General features: G+C 38.8%; 1 protein-coding gene and 1 pseudogene across 1 annotated transcript in view; both read right to left on the bottom strand.

Moving 5' to 3' along the window:
- FAS2 (Transducin/WD40 repeat-like superfamily protein) overlaps window positions 1-20,409 on the bottom strand; it is a 73,219-nt gene that overhangs the window by 8,738 nt on the left and 44,072 nt on the right. The gene's annotated exons all lie outside the window — the stretch shown is intronic.
- Window positions 3,696-4,722, bottom strand: LOC149167397 (peroxisomal membrane protein PEX14-like; annotated as a pseudogene).

The following is a 20,409-nucleotide window of genomic DNA, read 5'->3' as shown; positions in this document are numbered from 1 at the left end:
GGCAACTGGCAAATCTTTTATGGAGAAAACCCTGACGGGTCGCGCCAGTGTAATTTTTGCACTGGCAGAGGGTGCCTGACGGGTCGCGCGCCTCTGACGGGTCGCGCGCCTTTCAGGAGGCTTTTGGAGGCCTTCCCTGTGTCAGAATCAGGTGCAGGATAGCTCGTTGGAAAGGTCTTTGAGTCTACTTTCCAACCCAACTGGAATTTTTCAACTTGGAGTTGATTTGACCTGTCAAAAATCAAATCTCTCAAGACTGGTCAAAAAGTGCCAAATGAGGCTACCTGAAGGAAGAGTGCTGTTGCAGTCAACTTTTGAATGCCTTCCTCAACCCCAAATTGAGCTCATGATAGCTCATTGGAAAGCTCTTTGTGTCTAGTTATCATTTTACCCATCAATCAAATCATTTGGCCAACCAAGCTAGGAGAAAACTTGATTTTCCCAAGGTCACTTCAGAGGTGTCTTTAATTCTCCTGAGGCAACGGAATTCTTGACATTTCTCTCAAACCATGACACCTGTGCAAAGAGTGAAGGAGGTTTTTCTTCCTTGGCATGTTTTAAACAAAAACCTCTCTCAGTTTTCCAAAATTCATCTTTGATTGCTCTGAAACAGCTTTTGAGTGAAACTTATCCCGATGTGTGAAACAAGGAATTTTGTCAAAATGGAGCGAAATGAAGGGGATAGGGGGCTTCTAAATTCTTGGGGAAATTTTTGGAAGTAGGGAGGGATGTTAGGAAGCAAGGGAAAATGGAATCTCAGGGATTGAGTGAGGGAAAGGGGTCCAAAAGGGCAAAACACAGGCCCAACCTAGAAAATTGCCAGGTTGTAGCTAGAAACTAGGGTTTGTGCAAAAATGAGGAATTTAGCAGATCTAAGGAATGGGAAGTGTTTGATAAGGTACTTTAAAGATAGGGGAAGGTGTATGAACATCAGGAAACAAGTTTTGCCGGTGATTTGGCCGCCCAAGAGAAATTACCTCCAAAACCCTAGGAGAGGGAAATGACCCTACCTAGGCGCAACTGAAGCATGAACAAGGTGTAAAATGACTCATTAGACACTGACATGATAATGACAACCCTATGAATGATGATAGACTCAGCTGAATAGTGACATAGACTGACATTTGGACAACTTTAGAAGGAGTGAAAGCAAACCCTAGACCTAATGCCTAGTGACCAAATTTTTCTTGAAGACTCACTGAAATGACAAAATTTGACCTTGACACTTCAAAATCACTTTGTAAGAGCACGTTTGATCACTGGAGGAAGGCTGGAAAGACTGACACTAACAGGTTCTAAAAGAAGAGAAGAGAATTTTTGGGTTTTCCCCTACAAGAGGGGTTTTAGCCCTGGCTAAGAGCCTACATACTGTCACTTATTGTCTTGATCTTTATGCTTTTGTTTTTTATAGTTGCTTGATGATAAGAAGATAAAAGAAGATACAAAAGAAGCTAATAAGAATTCAAGTTCATCACAAGTAATTATCTAGACAAGAAAATATTTCTACCTTTATGATTTTCTAACACCAAGTACTAATAAATAATGATTGATTTCTCTTAACTTGATAATTACTTGTGAATGTTTGTTGGCTTCTTGTTAAATTTTATGTCTCTTCATCAAGCAATTACCAAAACATAAAGATCACAAAGATAAAGAACACAAGAAATTAGGCTCTAAGCCGGGGAAAAACCCACAAGGGGGAAAACCCATAAATCCTTCTCTTATAGAATCAAATCAAAATGAGATATCCAAGACCAAGACAAAAAAACTGCCACCAAAATATCAAGTCAAACCCTCCACAAAGGCACCTCCAATGTCAAAGTCAAACATGGTTCCCAAATCTACTCAACTCTTGAAATTTCGACCTTGTAATTTTGACCCCCATGAAATTTCAAGCCTATGGTAGCACAAAAAACTTCTTCCCTCAAGTTTGAAATTCGGTCAAGCAAAATTATCTCTTCTTTGACTTCAATTCTCCCTCATTTGACTTTTTCCTTTTGTCCTCCTTCACATGCTTCAAATGTGCTTCTTGTATGTGAATAAAAATGAGCTCTTGAAATGAGTCGAACTACCTCTTATATATAATTGTCTAGGAGGGTCGAATAGGTGGGCTCTTGGAGGCTCAGGCCAACTTGTTCCAAAGGAAGGCCAACTTGACAACTTTTGGTGGTCTTTGACTCGATAAAAAAATGTTTTTTTTCTTTACAAAAATTCCAAATGGGACTTGACTCAAATACATTTCTTTTGACTCATAATAAATTTTTTGACTCAATTGACACTATAAGCATGAAGAACATGCTTTGAATAAAAATAAAATAATAATAATAAATATGAAAATGCATCAACGATAAAATTATAGTACATTATCAAGACCGACACTAGTTACATTTTTAGGAGTATGAGGGTATGGAACTGGCATTTTATCAATAGCACGAAGCCCTCTATGTACCTCGATGTTGGTGCTATTGATTGTCAATCTCCTTTATCCTGATCCTAGTAAAAATGCACCCTTCACTCAAGCAAAATCATTGATTTGGCATGTTAAGCATTTTCTATTTTATTTTAATGCTTGGAGTGATATACTGATGATGAGGATCACAATTGTTGGAGAAACAAGGAGGCTAACAGATTAATGTAATTTCTACTTTCTTGATAAGTACTTGCGAATTTGTTGGGATTATTGTTGGACATCTAATCCTCTATGGGTTGGTGTGGAATGTGAACAGCCACCAGAGTCCAAGAGACCTTGGAATATAGAATCCAATGGTCACTCTATCATTGTTGATAGTAAATGCATTCACGCTTTACCTTATTTGGCTATCCACATTCCATGTGCATCTAACATGGTATCAGAGTTGCAAGCGTATTCCTGCCCTGCTCCAATTCGAGCCATTTGTCCTGCCATCCTGACCCATCGTTTCTCTGCATGACAATTGATACCAATCTGCCAAGAAGAGCAATTGGTCTAAGATCTGCGCATTGATTTGTAAACCAACATTTTCGTCCATCTGAGTTTTCTCTCAAACCGTTATGAGCTATTTTTATGTGCCCATTGTATCTGCAACCATTTATCGGACCTTGCCGACCCTGTATCTCCTCAACGCTTTCTGAGCTATTCTCTGGCGTTTTCTTGCACCCATGTTGCTTAGTTTTCTGAAAATTAATTCAAAAGTGGCCCCTATCAGTTATTTTGTTCTAGCAGGCTCTCTGCTCGGTGCTCATCTCAACTTCGACCAATTTTGACCACCTCTCCTGAAAGGAGTGGCTTTGGAATGCGAAAAATAAGAAAATGACTTCTCAACGTTCTCCAGATTATAACGGTAAATGATATTCCTGGAATATCTCCCTCAGCTCTTGAATAGTTGCAATTTCACCACTGCATGCTAAATATTAAACTATCATCTACATATGGATTTACGTGGAATCCTGATGGACCAACTGGTCAAACACCTTCGTGAAAGGAATTTGAGGGATAGATGTTGAAGGACAGCCTGGTGTTTGAAGGATTGACATTGGAGGGAAAGCAAATGTCTCACTGCCATCTCTGCTCACTGTTCATCCGAAACCCAGTTTGAATTCCCATCATCGCTACAAATTGCAGTTAATGCTTTCGCATCCTTTTAATGCCCAACACTACATTTATTACATTCGCATTGATGTCCCGAGGTTGTATAGTGGGTGATTATTATTATTGTTCATTTTTTATCTTTGAAGAAGAAAAATAGTTTTGTCTGAATGAAGCTTATCAATGTTGGGTTTCTCCCTCGGCGCTTCCATAGACTGGTCTCAACACTTGCAGGTGCAGATGAAGGCCTCACTAACCCCTAATCAACAATTCACACATTAGCATCCACTTTAACGTTCTTGGAATTTGATTCATAAATTCCTCTCCAATCTACTTGCTTTATGGATGAAATGGCTCCCAAAGTGTCGTTACTGAAGAGCAGTCTTCATTGACTTCATTTCCTCAATTTGTCCTTCCACGAAACGCAACAGGCCCTCAAAATATTTCCTATCTTCAATACTTGATTTGATCAGTTCTCGGCTAACATTAGCTACCTCAGATGCTGCCATAGCAACAGCTTTTGCAGCAGTTGCAACTTCTGTAGTTGGACTTGGCTCTAGAGCCTTCTTCCACTCAGTTTCATCAGCTTCCAATTTTGGAATAAATATATTCTTCAACAATACACTGGCACCAACACCCGTTGCAGTGAGCAATCCTACAGCAAAAATCATATGCGTCCAGTGAAAATGGGTTGGTTGAACCAATGGGGTCGTTGGTGTTGTAATTAGTGGAGCCACTATATGCTGCAATGTTTGAACTGGGGGTTGAGTTTGTACAGTACTGGGAGGTGATGATCGTGTATCTTGACTTTGAACAGTTGCTTTAGCTAGTAATTCATTATAGGGGGGATCAAGCACACGTCGAAAAGCTTCATCAATCTCCTCCTTTGTTAAACCTTCCCTCTCAAGAAATAAGCGTCGGTATATGACAAGAGAACCGCGTACTTTTGGGTGAGATAAAAAATAATTTGACTGCATTTTTAACCTGTTCTTCTCTCATAGGCTCTGAATTTGTAAACAACTAGTTACCATCCTTTTCCTTTGAAAGTTCTTTTTTTCTTCTGGAACTCTTTCACCTTCCACCCCTTTTGTAGACTCACTTGTATTCAATACTTTGTCATCCACTTGACTGGGTAGAGAATTTTTTGTTGCCAACATTGATGCATTAAGTTGGAGCGTTGAACAGTGTTAAAGCTCCGCGTTGAAGCAACCTATGGTTAAATATCCCTTCTCTGCATCGTGAAGTTGCAAACGTTGGCATACACAGTGTTGAATTGGTGTGTATTGAGATTTAATTGGATTAGTTTGTTGCCTATTATACAAGTATCATAAAGATATATTTTATGCTACAGAGAGAGAAAAGTTTTGATTGCAGTGGAGATTGGAAAATCTTTGTAATCATTGTGATTGTCAACTAATACTTCTTTTCTAAAATGGCTCTAATTGGTGATGTATTAGAGTTATTAAATATTGTCACTCATTCAACTGTTGATGAGATGGTGGAAATCAACAAAAAATCTCTCTGTGATTTTAAAACATGTCTGCAGAATGAACATGAAAAGATAGATTTTTTGGAGCTTGAATCTCAACTTCAGCGAGCAAAATTACAACAATGGAGTCATCATTCTGAACTTGTTTTTGTTCAGAACATTGAAACAAACTCCCATAAACAGCAAGTCAATAATGTTACAGTTGATTCAGATCTAGTGCCCAATGAAGCAACAAAATTGCATGCAGAAGCAAAAATTCAGCCTGCACTTCCCAAGCCAATCATCAGACCTTGGGAAGAACTTGTCCATAACAAGCACAAAACAGGGCTTGGATATGATAAGAACGTTTCCTTTCACATTCCAGATTACTCAAAGCCATCCAGTTTCAGAGTGCTAGATTTCTTCATGACAGTTCACCTTCAGTTGTTTCAGATTTTGGTCCTCTTCCACAGTAGCCACAACAGATTGTTAAATGCCAACATTGTGACAGAGTTGGCCATGTGAAAGATCATTGTTTTGATCTTCATCCATGTAAGCACTGTTATAAAACCAGTCATTCTTCAAACAGATGCTTCAAAAACAAGCCTCTTGCAAGAACAAAGATTCATCTTGGATGGATCGCTTCTTGGCAATGGGCTTCAACAGCCAAGAAGATATTTCAGTCATATGTCAAAACTTGTTCTAAAGTATTGAACAATCTTGTAGTTGAGTTTTCTCCATCATCTCACCTTGTATCTGACAGAAGGGGAAGTGATGGTCATCTACAAGCTTCAAAGCCACATCAAGCGAGCCTGAGCCACAACCTTCCATACCAGATTCAGAGTTGTAGCCAGAGACAAAGATGCCCCTGAGCATGCCTTCGGTTGATGATCAGCCTTAAACCATCTATGCGGGGTTGAGACATCTCTTCAAAGAATTGGGGACACTTCCTCTAGCAAAAGACTTCAGCTTCTTGCCAGTTTTGGAAGAGTTCCAAGAATTGCATTAAGCATTCCAGAGTTGGTGGTCATCCTTAAACCATCACAGGTTGAGACCTCCCTTTTCAGGTTGAGGTTCTCCCTTTTTATGTGGGGTGAGACCTCCCTTTCAAGGTTGAAGGTTTCCCTCTTCAAAACATGAGGAGCACTTCCTCTAGCAGAAGACCTTAGCTTCATGCCAGATTTGGAAGAGTTCTGGGAACTGCACTAAGCGTTCCAGTGTTGGTGGTCATCCTTAAACCACCCCACTTATACCAACATTTCAGAGAGCACATTCAACCTAGTGTTGCCATGCATTTTTGCACATTTTGTATTACAGCTCCCTTCTTGGACTCATACATAACCCTTCGGATTAAGGGAGGGGGGGGGGGAATGTTGGACACCTAATCCTCTATGGGTTGGTGTGGAATGTGAACAGCCACCGGAGTCCAAGAGATCTTGGAATATGGAATCCAATGGTCACTCCCATGTATTATAAATGTGTATCATTGTTAATAGTAAATGCATTCACGCTTTACCTTATTTCGTTGTCCACATTCCATGTGCATCTAACAATTATTTTATTATGTTTTTCTTCATTCATCAAGCAATTACCAAATGTAAAAACACGAAGATCACAAGAACACAAAGAACACAAGATATAGGTTCCAAGCCATGGCAAAACCCCTCCTAAGGGAAAACCCAGAAAATTCTCTTCTTATAGAATCAGATCAGATGAGATATCCAAGACCCATAACCAACCCTCAAGATGCCAAGTCAAACCCTCCTTCAGCACAGCAAATCCATCCTCAAGAGACCAACAACAATTCTTCAACAAGGCAAAACTTTCATAAATCATATTTCAAGAAAAAATCTTCTTCAATCTCATACTTCGGCCCTCCTCTTCTCTTCTATGTCTCTCTGCAATATTTCTAAACTAAAACATGTGAAGTGTGTGTCCTCAAATGAGCTCTAACCTCCCTTTATTTATACTTGTTCAAAGGGATGTCAATAGACATGTCCATTGGGGCAAGGCCGACTTGACAAGTAGGTCGACTTGGCATTTAGAGGTTATTATAACCCAAATTACAAATTGAAAATTTATTTTTCCTTTTTATTTACAATAGGTCTAAGAAGGATTTTGACTCTTTGACTTCATCAAATCCTAGAAGCATGAAGAACATGCTTACCTATTAAAATAATAATTTCTTTAAGCATGAAACCCATGCTTGAAAATAATTTTTTCTTTTTCTTCTTTTGCGTTTACATCATATTCATTTTGATACAATTATGAAGACTGTACTTAGTTATATTCTCCAACACTCCCTCTTAACTAGGGAGGTATTCATAATTGTACACTTGATACAAGGATACTCTCAAACTGAAATATTCTCATAAGAAGAGTCAGATTGATAAGTCATATTTAAGCATCAACATCTTAACCAACATTGTCAACATAGCAAAGCCTTGACTAACAAGCTCTATCTCTCCACTAGATCAGAGCACAATGTTAGAAGGCTTTATGTGAGACATCACACTATCTCTCAAGGCACATACCCCATCCAGATGTTCACCGAGTTTGTCCTTCTAGGACTATTCTTATCTTGGATTCCCAATCCTCAAAGAGTGTCAATCCATGAGACTACTTCTATCTTGGATTCCCAATCCTCAAGAAGTTTTAATTTTAGTTAACATGTTCTTTGCTCAAGACGATTACTTCAATTTCCATATAAGCCCATTTTCCATTCCATTAAATTTACATTAGCAATCATATAGACCATTATCACATTGATAGTAACTGATGAAAGAACATAAACATTAAATGCAAATGACAAGCCAAGGCAAGAGAACGCCAAATTTTGGCTACTACCAGGGGAAAACCCCAAGATGGGGAAAACCCTTTGATCAATTCTTCTTATTATTATATTAAATGTTTAGCAAAGAGAGAGTGAGAGAAAAATAATATAAGTCAAAATTGACTCGCCAAATCATTGTTCAAAATAGCCCTGAAAAGTCTGCGATTCTGACTGATGTAGCTTGTTGCCTAGTTAGGGTTTTGAATAGCCATTGACAAAGACTTCCAAATAGTTCCTATGGTCTATAAACAACTACAGCTTTTCTTCCTAGGCAATCTGCATTAACATACCTTAAATTTCCTTTTGATTTGGGAGTGCTTTTTTGCTGAATACTTCAGTGACCTGGTTAGGGCTAAGTACCAACACTTTAGCCCTCTTCCACTGCTCCAAAAGACCTCTAACAATTGCGGCCAACCTCCAAGCAAGGTCTGCACTATATATATATATATATATATATATATATATATATTGTTGTTTTGAGCTAATTCCAACCCTAAATCAGATCTGTGGCTCCTTTGTTGAGGTATGGAGATCAACCCTCAATATAAGCCTACGGCTCCTCCTTTGTTGAGGTATGGAGATCAACCCTCATATAACCCTCAATATAAGCCTACGGCTCCTCCTTTGCTGAGGTATAGAACTCGGCCCTCATATAACCTTTGATATAAACCTGCGCTCCTTTGGTGATCATCCCACACAAAACAAGCCTCAAACAATACCCAAAATTACCCTAAACCATCGTGGCTACCTTTTGCTACTACTCGACCCCCTAAAAAAGACAAAACAGGCCTCATATGATCCTCTTCCCAATCTTGGACTTTCTCCTAGAGCTAAGGCTCACTTCAGATGGATGTAACGCTATGAAAGATGTTCATAGAATGTGTCTAATGAGGTGGGAGGTCATCCTTATTTATGCAAATCGTTGAGGGTCAAGAGTCATGACGCTTGGGGTTCTTGGGCCTACATGATGGTGAAACCGACCTAGAAAATTTGCACATGTGAGGGCTTTAATTCAAAAACATATTTTTTCTTGACCAAATTTAGTGATATTTAGGTCGATTTTGATCCTCTCTGAAAGAGGAACTCAATGCAATGATTATCTCCATCAGATGAGCTATCCAAAGTGGAATTTGCCCCTAGTTGCCAATTTTAACACTCCCTCTCAACTAGGGATAATTTCACCTGCTAATCCATCCATCATCATGCCATCATGTCATCATATACAATCACTGCATCTCGTCTCAATTTTGTTGGACGTTGGTATAGATAATGAAGAAGAATTGATCGAGAGTGAGTAGCAAGATCTTGCCACTCTCCATTGACAAAAGTCAATCCAAGGGTAGAACTCCAATCAAACTTGATCCTAGATCAAGTTGTTGTCACATCATGCATACTAGACAAAGGAGTCACCCACTTATGGTGGATAACAGAGAGTATACATCCTCACATCATTTAGACTCCTTGTATAGTCCATTCCTTGAGCTTGGCACTAAAGAAATTTAATAATGACACTCTATTGTAGGGTCACCAAGGAAATAGTGAAGTTCATTACAAAACACCACATGTTTTTGAAGCAATTTTTAGGGAGTTTTACAAGTTGGACCAATTGAAAGTAGATGAGACAAGTTATGCTACTAATTTCATCTAGGCGAAGCATCTTGTAGGTGAAGGAGTTATCGTTAGCTATGGTTTTCGGTGAAATTTGAGTTTTTTGGAGGCACAATTGTTCACAGAAAGCAATGATGATGTTTCAAAGGCATGTATGATGTTATAGATGGAGATTGTTGAACTAAATTTGAATTTATAATTAGTTTAAGAGAACTTTTGGTTTCAACCTCCTTTGATTTGAAAAAAGGGCATAGTTGGACCTTCTTTCAGACATTTTCATGAAGACATAAGCACCCTGATTGCGAACACAATTGATATTATAACTAAGGAGAATGAAAGCAGCAAAGTTGTACAAAAAAATTATTGATCATGTCAAGGTAGTAATCACTAATAAATGAGATAAGTTCACCACTTTGAATATTTTGGGCATGCATTAAATCCAAAATAGTTTGATGAAGAATTCATTTTCTCTTGCAATGAAAAAAGAAAATCCTTGAACAAGGAGAAACAAGCTTCTATTGCAATCTAGGATACCATAACAAGCTCTTTCAAAATCCTAGTCAATCAACACTTGTTTGTTGTCAATTTGCAAACGTTGCTTATGGATTAGGGAAGTTTGCAAATATGATGCTCTTAATGATAAAGGGTTTTGGAACCTGTGCAGTGGCATATTGTTTATGCAATAGGTGCATAGGAATTACAAACCACCCTAGCCACTTATGTTCCTAAAAAGTAGCTAGATTTTCAACTGCACAGAATAGTTGAATTAGACATGGCATTATTCATTCCAGAAAGCATGATAGAGATGAAGTGTTAGTCTAATGAGCATGTGTGAACATGATTTGTACTTGTTTATTTTATACTTTAACTTTGATCAATCTGCTTCAATTTTGAACTCGGACAAATGAGTGTACAATTCCAACAATCTCATCTCAAGCTTGCTCTCTTATGCTTTCTTGTTTGTATCATATATAACATTGTTGGTATTGTGTTCATATTAGTTAGTATCGCAACCTAGCAAAGGTGGCCTCTAGATTTGGTCACCTCAAGGGTTTCCATCTTTTAGTCTTACTCAATGTTATCAAAACAAAACCATTGACAAAACCAACTGACCCCCTAAACTGGCAACCGTTCAAAAACCATACCAAAACCGTTAAAAAAAGGGGGCCAAAAACCCTGTCAACCAAAAAAATACAAAAGATATTCAAATTTTAAAGAAAAACATATATATATTCATGTGTATCCATAAGAATCCAAACCATTTATACACAAATGTGCAAAAATTCTCATTTATATAGTAACTAAGAGTGCATATAACCAAAATAGCACTTGGTGCAATAGATCTCTGAGCCAAAATTACATCAACAAATAGGCTCTAGATGGCCTCTAACATCAAAAAAAAAAAAAAAGCTACAACAAATACCTACATATTATCAAAACCATTGCTTATATTGGGATCCTCATCATCAATATCATCACCCTCTAAGCATTAAAATAAGGTAGAAAAAGATTAACATGTCAAATCTAGATTTTATTTGAGTGATGGGCACATTTTTACTTGTGTCATGATAGAGTAGTTTTCCAATCAATGCCACTAACATCAAGGTACATAGAGGGCTTGGAAATATTGATTAAATGCTAGTTCCATACCTTCATACATGACGAAATCCAATAGATATGTTGCAATCCTCCCAATTCTAAAACCCCAAAAATTGTCAAGCCAGTTGGATTTTGATTGGGATCTAAAATTCTACTTTCTCCATATGAAATCTAATGAGGTTGGAACCATTCTCAAACATCCAGAAACAATTAATGGTAATGTTACAAATTTATGTAGGGCCCTAGGATCTAATTTTAGGATTTAAGAATCCATCCTTTAAGAATTTAACATTACCATTGATTACATAACATCTAAGTCACATGACACGAGGACACGAGACACGGAAGACACGTAAATACGAGTATTCAATACGAAACGCATCGACCTGGAAACAGGACACGGGGGACACGTTTTATATATATAGTTAATAAAATATATATATATATATATATATATATGTATACCGAAATATAGTTTTTTATCCATATTAAATTGCAGGTTGCAACTTATCTAATCAAATTAAAATATAATTACTTCTCAAAGTTCATAGTTCACTTTAAAAAAATAAATAAAATCAAAATTTACTATTTATAAATTAGAATGTGATATGCTTGGTCTTGATTCTTGAATATTCAATGTTCATTGTTCATGTACAACTTACAAGCACATAAGAAAATAACTAAAGTCTAATCCTATTGATTTCCTCTGCCCCTCTTATGAGAAAATGCCACAGCTTTCCCTTTCCCTCTAGATGTAGATGCTGGTGCTGGTGGAGTTGGCAGTGGAGTTTGCTATGCTCTAGAAGCTGAAGAACTAGAAGTAGGAGTTATAGGAGGTAGACCACGTCCTCTACTGGTGGCAAGGGTAGCCCGGGCAGGTGGTGTCACCTGGAAATATTACAATCTCCCAATCCTGAAATCCTAAAAAACTGATAAGTCTGTTGCATTTTGAATGAAATCTAAAATTCTACTTTCTCCATATGAAATCCAATGAGGCCGGAACCACTCTCAAACATCCTGAGTCATTTCATGGTAATGTTAAAAATTTAAGTAAAAGGATGAAAATGAAGATCAAGGAAAATGTCACTTTTACTTTAATAATTTAACATTACCATGAATAGCATATCAATACTAGGGCCTAGACTTGATCATTAACCTGCCCCACTCAAAAGTTATTTGTTTCTTTCAAAAAAAATTGCAGCTTATGCAGGCAACGTTTTCTATCAATGGAATACGTGTTTTCCAGATGCAGGACATGACAAAAACCGACGAATACGTTTTACATTTTACAAGACACGATGAAAAACGTTTTCAACACGTTTTAGGGCCGTTTTCGTGTCCGACACGTAAAATACGAGACACGGTCCCTTGGAGGACGTGTCCTGTGACTTAGCATAGCATTAGCAGGGCCCTACGGTTGAATATGAGGTTGTCCCACACATAAATTGTTTTTTTCTTAAAAAATGCATTCAGAGGGTCCTTGGTTACATTGTATAGAAGGCTCTATTTGATATCGAACTATTTGGTTTCATTACAAAACCAACCAATTCGATATCGAACTAACTTTTTCTAGTTCCAGGCCTCTAACTGAACCGGTTTGGGATCAAACCAATCGAACCAGCTAGTTCCATAGATTCTGATAACATTTTTCTTACTACATCTAACACCGTCGATCAAGACCTTCAATCAAATCTCCTTGAGGGTTTATGCCTCTTACCCTCCACTAAGATATACTCTCTTCAAAGACCTTTAAATTTGTGGGGTTTCCTGTTTGGACCACAATTGACACCCTCTCTCACTTGGTAAAAGATCATACAATACATCTGCTTACCACTAGCCAAGTACCATCATAAGCTTTCGAGTGTATTATGGCCTTCTCTTCTAACTTGCTCATTGCCTTAGCATCCCTCAAAAATGCAATGCAATAACAAAAGCATGCTTTCATTGACCTTTACTTCCTACTACAATGATCAACAAGGAAATGGCCCCTTTGCAACCTCCATGCATTGTTGAAAGTCACTAAAGTAGCACCAAATAAATATATAAATATATATATAAACAAAAAAGGAAAACAAAACGTTCATGGAGCCTAAATCCAATCAGAATGGCTCCCACTAAAAGCTCAAGTGAATCAATAGACTCTCAAGACTCCAATATTACCCAAGTATTGGCTAAACATATGCGAGATCAACTATGCCTCTTATTGGAAACCCTCATTACTTAACAAGAGTAACTAGGTAAAATAATGCATGATAGGATGAGAATGTTCCAACATTTCATCACTAATCAACAACTCCAACAATTATCCAAGCCATAACATCAACCAAAACCCACTATTCACCAAGCAAATTCCATTTTTTAGAAGACTTTTAACTAGACATTAAATTGTCAACACCTAAATTTGATACGGCTCTCAACAATAAGAAGCTCGAATTTTGGATACACAACATGGAAGCTTATTTCATATCCAACCAAACTTGACACCAATGAGACTATGTTCATAGAAGTTCACATGGTGGCAGACCCACAACCAACATTCAACAACTATCAACCAACCATCGATTAACACTTTGGGATACTCTTAACAGCGTCAATTGTGTGATGTGCTAGAATCAAGGTACAGGGAAGCCTCATTGGAAAAGTGGCTATATCTTCGACAAATATAAGGGTGAGTCTACCCAACAATTTATTGATGTCTTCAACAAAGTGACCACCAAGCCCAAGCTATGGATTTCTCTTAGGAAGTATAATATATCTTTTGTAGTTAACTCATAGAAAACTAGACCTAAAATCTTCTACATCAAACGTGTCAATGAAGGGCTGGAACATAGGTAACAGAATTTCTTATTAGGAAGAATGTACCTTTGTTAAGAAAAGATTTAATTGTGATTCAGTTTCCTTTTAAATCCATTGTGGTTGGAAAATGTCATTATGTACCCTCTTCCTCAAGCAAGATTAGCTACATCTTATATTTTCCATAAGTACACCTTTGTATACATTTAGAGGTCTTTAATCATTTGTATTCCTATAAAATTAATTTAGTTTTGGTGAACACCAATATAAGATTGTAGTGGGTTCTTGATTTAGGCCACACAAACACATTAAAAGACACCCTCCTATTGTTATCTTTTCACTCCACTTGCCCAATGGACTTGACACTAATCTTGATCCTCCCATCACTTTTTTAAACGAATTCTACAACATTTGTTTCAAATAAAGCCACTCTTTGTTTCACCTTGGGCCCTTGTTGCCTAAATGTTAACAATCCTACCCCTAACTAAGCCTCATTTAAGTTGGAGAAGAGCCAACCGAAAGTGTGAATAGAGGTAAGATGGCATTGGCATCCCTCTTAGTTGTCCATAGGCTAGTACCAATCTTTTGGACTTTAATCTGAAGGTGTGCTACTTTGTGAGGTAGCATCCCTCGTATTTGCTCTCATGTGCTTTCTTGTAAGTAGTTTCTTACATTGTTGGTATTGTGCTCATACTAAATAGTTTGTGTTCAAATAAGGTTGGAGATCTTGACTACATCCATTCCAATCTTCACTTTACGTCACAAATGAATGATGAGTATCGTTCTAGGCATGTAAAGAATTGGGATATGCATCCCAGGATCCCAACTTGGAGATTTTCTTTGGATTATCCTAATTCAAGTGAACATTCAACTTTGGTTGGACAAACCTCTTGTGTTATAATTCCCACATTTTGTTCCAATCAGGTAGGTATTGTTTTGCTAGAACCATGTCACGAAGGTAGCCCAGGGTTTTGAGAACCCGCTCAAGGCTATCCTTACTAGCTCATCATCTAGCAAGGCTACTCCAATAGCTCTAAGCTCATCTTGAACTTGTCAGATCCTAGTGAGATATGATGCCACAAAATTTGATTCAGTCATCTTCGTCTTTCTAAGCTTCTCCCTTAACACCATGTTTCGATTATGATAATCACTCTGATATAGGCTCATTACAACAGTCCACATCTCATGGGCATTATCCTTCCTTGATATGCGAGGGATCACATGGTCCTTCACCCCATTCATGATGATACATTTGGCCTTCACGTCTTTCAATTCGTAGGATGCCAAAGTTGTAGCGTCTGGAGAAGTTGTAACCTGGATGATTGCAAACTCCCATAGGTTGTTCTCCTTAAGAAACAACGTATCCTCCCCTTCATGGATTGAAGTTGTAGGCCCTGTCACCCACCACCTTGTGGGTGATATCCATAAGAGATAGAAAACAAAACACAAAAGAAAAAATCTCCTAGATGGTCCTCGATCGGCAGCCAATAGCCCCTTGTAGCCACCATATAGCTCGATGTGCCATTTCTCTGCCACTTGAGCCAGCCATGTGGTCCCTTGCCCATCTATTATGATCATGTGTTTGAAGGTGGGCCTTTCGACCCCGACGGTATGGCTTTTCAATGTGTAGTTAGGTATTTTTGTTTACTTATCATGGACACTTTTGGGCATGGATTAGTGGGAGGATTAGACAGAAAGAGTGGTCTTGGTCTATACCCTTGTTTCCTCTGTCCAATTTCATGGTTAACCTTGTATCCTAGTCCCATGGAATCTCCTTTATTGGCTACTAGCTTTAGGGATGGCACTGCATGGGAAACCCCGATTTTGGTTGCGTGTTCCTGCTTCCTAGCATCATATACATCACTCCCCTTCCATTGCAACCCCATTCATCACATTTCCCATCCAGGTCCACATTTGTCCATTGGGTCCACAAGGAGTTAGCCTACCCCTCCCCATGTCCACACCTTGGGTCAGGGCTAGAACAATGCTCCAAAGGTTGATGCAGCTAAAAAGAAAGAAAAAAAAGCATAATTTGGCCTCTCAACAAGAAATGTAACATAAAATACAAAATATGGTCGGGGCATACAAATTTAGCATGTGGGCAAAAGCCAACATGAGCTCTACCCCTATCACTATGGCCATCACCATGGCTCCTAGGGCCCCTCATATTGGCCCCTTACATCATTAATTAACTCGTGATTGTCCCAACCCCTGGTGGGCGATGAATTGCCCTGCCTTAAAGGGGTATTCACTGCTATACCCTACACATCATGCTCTCATCTCCTAGAGCCCCGAGTAGTTATAAATAAAAATCAATCAAAGGCAAAAGACATATGAAGAAGGGTAGAAAAACAAAGGTCGGGGTAGCTCATGTACCACAATTGCTCCCTCCTACATTCATATACCCAAGTGTGGGCTTCCCTTATTATAGCTACCCTTGTACCAAGGCATGTGGCTTGGAGTCTTCCCCTGATGCCGCAATCCATTCCATCGTTATATCACATGCCACCTACCACTTGATGGGTGTACCATGGACATGTCACCCCCTTTAGAGGTTGAAACCACCTAATAGAGTCCTTGGTTAACCTCCTTATTGAGCTTGGAGACACCTGTACATACTAAAGCCCACTATGGAAGGGCATGCCACTGTGAAGTGTCCACTTGGTTCCATGGCTTGTAAGCTCTTTTAATCGATTACTCTAATGGTTTGTTGTATTGGAAGGTGACGGTATGCATTCGATCTTATGCAGGATTGTAAGTGGGTGTCCATCTAGTGTTTGGTCTCCTTATACAGGGTCCAAGCCCTCCAAAGGGCCATATTAGCACTTGTAGAGTGAGTATTGAGAGCCATGGGCCTCCACCATAGTAGAGAGCAGATCGCTACTTCATGGATCCCTCAGCACCATTCATTGATTGCTCGTGTTCCACCTTTTTGGATGGGGATATGCACTTGGATCACCATGCCCAGACAGCTTCACATTTGTACCATACACTTAGCAAATGATCCAAGGCCCAAATGAGGATGTGTCTCACCATAGGAGACAAAGGGAGGGCTTATGTCATCATTCTAGCCCTTACAAACTGTATACAAGTATTATTGATCCCCTTGGAGACCCATGAGGATGTCATTGTGCCCCCACACGCACTTGGGGATACCATATTTGATTTGCTTAGATATCAAGGGGCCACCCCCTTGATCACTATGTTTGGAGCCTATTCTCTCACCTTGGCACACATTGGACTTCACTTGGCTCCTTCAATGGCCCAACGACTCATTGTATATATTATTTTGCCTTCTTGAGAGGCTTATCTTTGTATTATGGAGCTATCTTGGTGGGCTTGTCACCAAGTTTTGTTATTCTTGCACATTATTTTATTATTAAGGGGCATTATTAGGCTAATAGGCTATTCGAACCCCCTTATGGATTGTATAAATAAATGAGAGGCTCATTCATTTCTCTCATCATCATTTTTGGATTGGACTATCTCTTCTTCAGAATTTCAATTAGCCTTTTGATGGAGAAATTGGTGTCTTAAATGCATTTTGATGTTTGGAAGAGTTTAATCTTGTCTTGGAGCTTTAATTTTTCTGCATCTTGATGATTGGAATAATTTCCCTATACTTGTGAGTACTCTTCTTCATGTTTATTCTTGCTATTTGTCTCATGAAATAATCTATGAAATATTTTCGTTCATGAAGCTGGTGAAGTTGCCTCAAAACTAATGTGAAGTTGTTAATTTGTCTTTGTGAGGGATTTTTCATATGATTATTGTGAAGTATTGGTGAATTATTGTCCTAGGGGTACATGATTCATGTTTTGCCTTGATAAATCATCTTTTGCAACATCAAGAAGTATAAACTCTAATGGTGACCTAGTTACAGCTTCATGAAATATACAAAGTTATTAGGAGACTCCTTGGTCGGGATTAAGTATATCTAAACATTGATTTCATTGGACTCCATACTCCCAAAAGGCTAGGCACTAGTCTAGTCCTAAGTGATCATCAAAAGAAAACTCTTTTTCACCTCATCTTCTTTTCTAAGGCATAACCCTAGAGGGTTTCCTAGGGCATCACACAAAATCATTTCTAGCCATAACAAATCCATGAAAAATGGTCAAGAACTGCGTTGGGGTCTTCTTGAGAGATCCTCCAAATTTGAGCTTGATCCGACGATGGAATTTCAAGATATTGCAAGCCTCAACTTGAAGACCATTCTTCCCCTTAGGTTTCCTTGGATTAGTGCCTCCATTTGGATCATTGCACTCAAATTTCAAGAGATTCAATTTCTTTGATCCTATTCTCCTCCCTAACTTGGTCAAGACCATCAATTTGTTGCTCAAATCCAAATCCTTGACCTTGTTTGGGTCCACTTGGGCTTCTTTGTGGTCCCACAAAGGTTGCTTAAGAAACCCTTTTCTTCTAGGATTCCTTGATATTGGGTACCTCTTTTCAAGTAATACTCCTCAACCGTAGGTCTGGGAATCCTCATATCCCTTCTAAGAGAGCCATCCATCTTGCTTCAAAAGCAAGTAAGCTTATTATCTGAGCCTCTCTTGTTAATATGCTTTAAGAATCACTCTTCATCCTATCATTGATCTATCCATCCTTGTGATTCCTCTCATACCGAGACTCCTCCCATCGGTGAAAGTCCGTAAAGAGCCGAGAGTTTTAGTTGAGGTGACAGTGGGCTATTGCTCCATTATTGCCACTTGACCTAGTAGTTGCTCTACAGAATCCCCTCCTAGGACCCCTGTTAGTTTGAGCAGTAACAGGCCCCATACAACCTGTCCTCGTACCTCAAACCAATTGATGCCATCTCAAAATTGGAAAATCGATGAAAACTTCTATCATGCCCTGATTGGTATGATCTCCCTCTCAGAGGTGACATCCACCAAAATCTAGGTCCTTCTAGCATGCTACATGTGGATATGTCTTCCACGCATCCATGTACTCGTTGTCTGGCCACCTGTTCACTCACCTTTCGAACAACTTCTCTATCATTGTATTACCATAGCCCTACCTCGGCTACATTCTCCTCACTACAAAGACGAGCAATCTTCATATCCACAACAACCGTAGTTGGCCTTACCTACACTAGCCATATCAGTCGCTTCAACTACTCAGCTTATTATGTTAGCGAGGTCGACTAGGTTGGTTGCTTCCTCTGCATCCCATCTACCGAAGTCTTTTGCTAGCACAACTAAGTCGTCTCCCCAACCAAATCTTACACGCCTCCACACACCCTATCGCACACCCTTTTTCCTTGCATAGGTGTCTTTCCTTGACGATGATTGCTTCGCCCAACTCTCAAAACCCCTTGTCAATCAGTTCCTTGTGGTAGACCTATCACTGCCATGAGTGTCGCCACAACCTCCCTTACTCCTTGGCCTTATCATAGGCTCTATTACGGCTCCTTTGCCCCAACAACATCTCAATAGATGTCCTACCACTATTGTTGTGGCCTTGACTCACCCTACCACCATTGCATCCTTCATCAACGTCCTCCTATGCTCAGACCTCTACCAATTAGTTGTGGTCACTTGGTTGTTGCGACTGTTGACCTATCCCCTGCATAGCACCACCTTTTTTTGTTTTCGTTCTCTACCAGCAACTACCCAATGCTTACTCAATCAAGGATTGGGTGGCCACCATTTTTTTCTTTTTTTTGTCTTAAACTCGACTGAATTCAACCCTTTAAAAAAAATTGCTCTTCAATTGATTTGAACAACTGACTTCTTCGGCCTCCTTTTAAAAACAAATTTCCGGCTTGTACAATCGTGGTCAAACATAGCACCTATGATTCAAAAATCAAGACTCTTCAAAGTTTTGGCTCGGATACCGTGTTAGAATTCATGCAAACCTAGTACTCAACACTTAATTCCTAGCAAATTAACAATCTACTAATCAAGTGCACAGGTAAGTTCATTAACGCAAAATTGAGCAAAAGCAAAATTTACCAATCTCAATCACGAAAAATGAGATAAAAAATTCTATTTAATCAAAGTTCTTCATTAAATTCTTTAAAACTTACTTAGGCTCTCTTCCTTGGAAAATGGTCCAACTGAGGAAATAGATACAACAACTAAATCTAATCCAGTTGATCAACCCGTCCTTCGTTGATTTGGATCTCCTTGTTGGTCCCTTACTCGGACCCAACTGTGATGCCTCTCTCAACCTTGTGTTGCTATATGGTGACGTATCCCTCTACTTAGCATTACTTTTATAACTTTACATTGAGCTAAATCCCTAAACCTAATCTCCAAATTGATTGACAATCGAGATTAGATCTCGCCTCACTTGAGATCAAGGGCTGAGATTAAAACTTGATAACTAAAGTAATTTAGTTTCATTTTCCGAAGTTTACTTTAGCTCAATAAGCCAACATAATAATTATGTGTTTTTCCAAAGTTAGACTTAGGCTAATTTACAAAAACAACTTGCTCACACCTGAGCAAGTTTTTAAGGATATCTTGGGCAACTTTTGCATGCTTAAATATTTAGGCCTGTACAAAAGTACTCGCTCGAGCTACCAACATCAAC

This window comes from Pinus tabuliformis, chromosome 5_1, assembly GCF_031772625.1.
Source record: "Pinus tabuliformis cultivar Carrire ecotype Pingquan chromosome 5_1, CPIR1, whole genome shotgun sequence".
Classification (NCBI taxonomy): domain Eukaryota; kingdom Viridiplantae; phylum Streptophyta; class Pinopsida; order Pinales; family Pinaceae; genus Pinus; species Pinus tabuliformis.
This window is presented reverse-complemented; position numbering and strand designations above follow the sequence as displayed.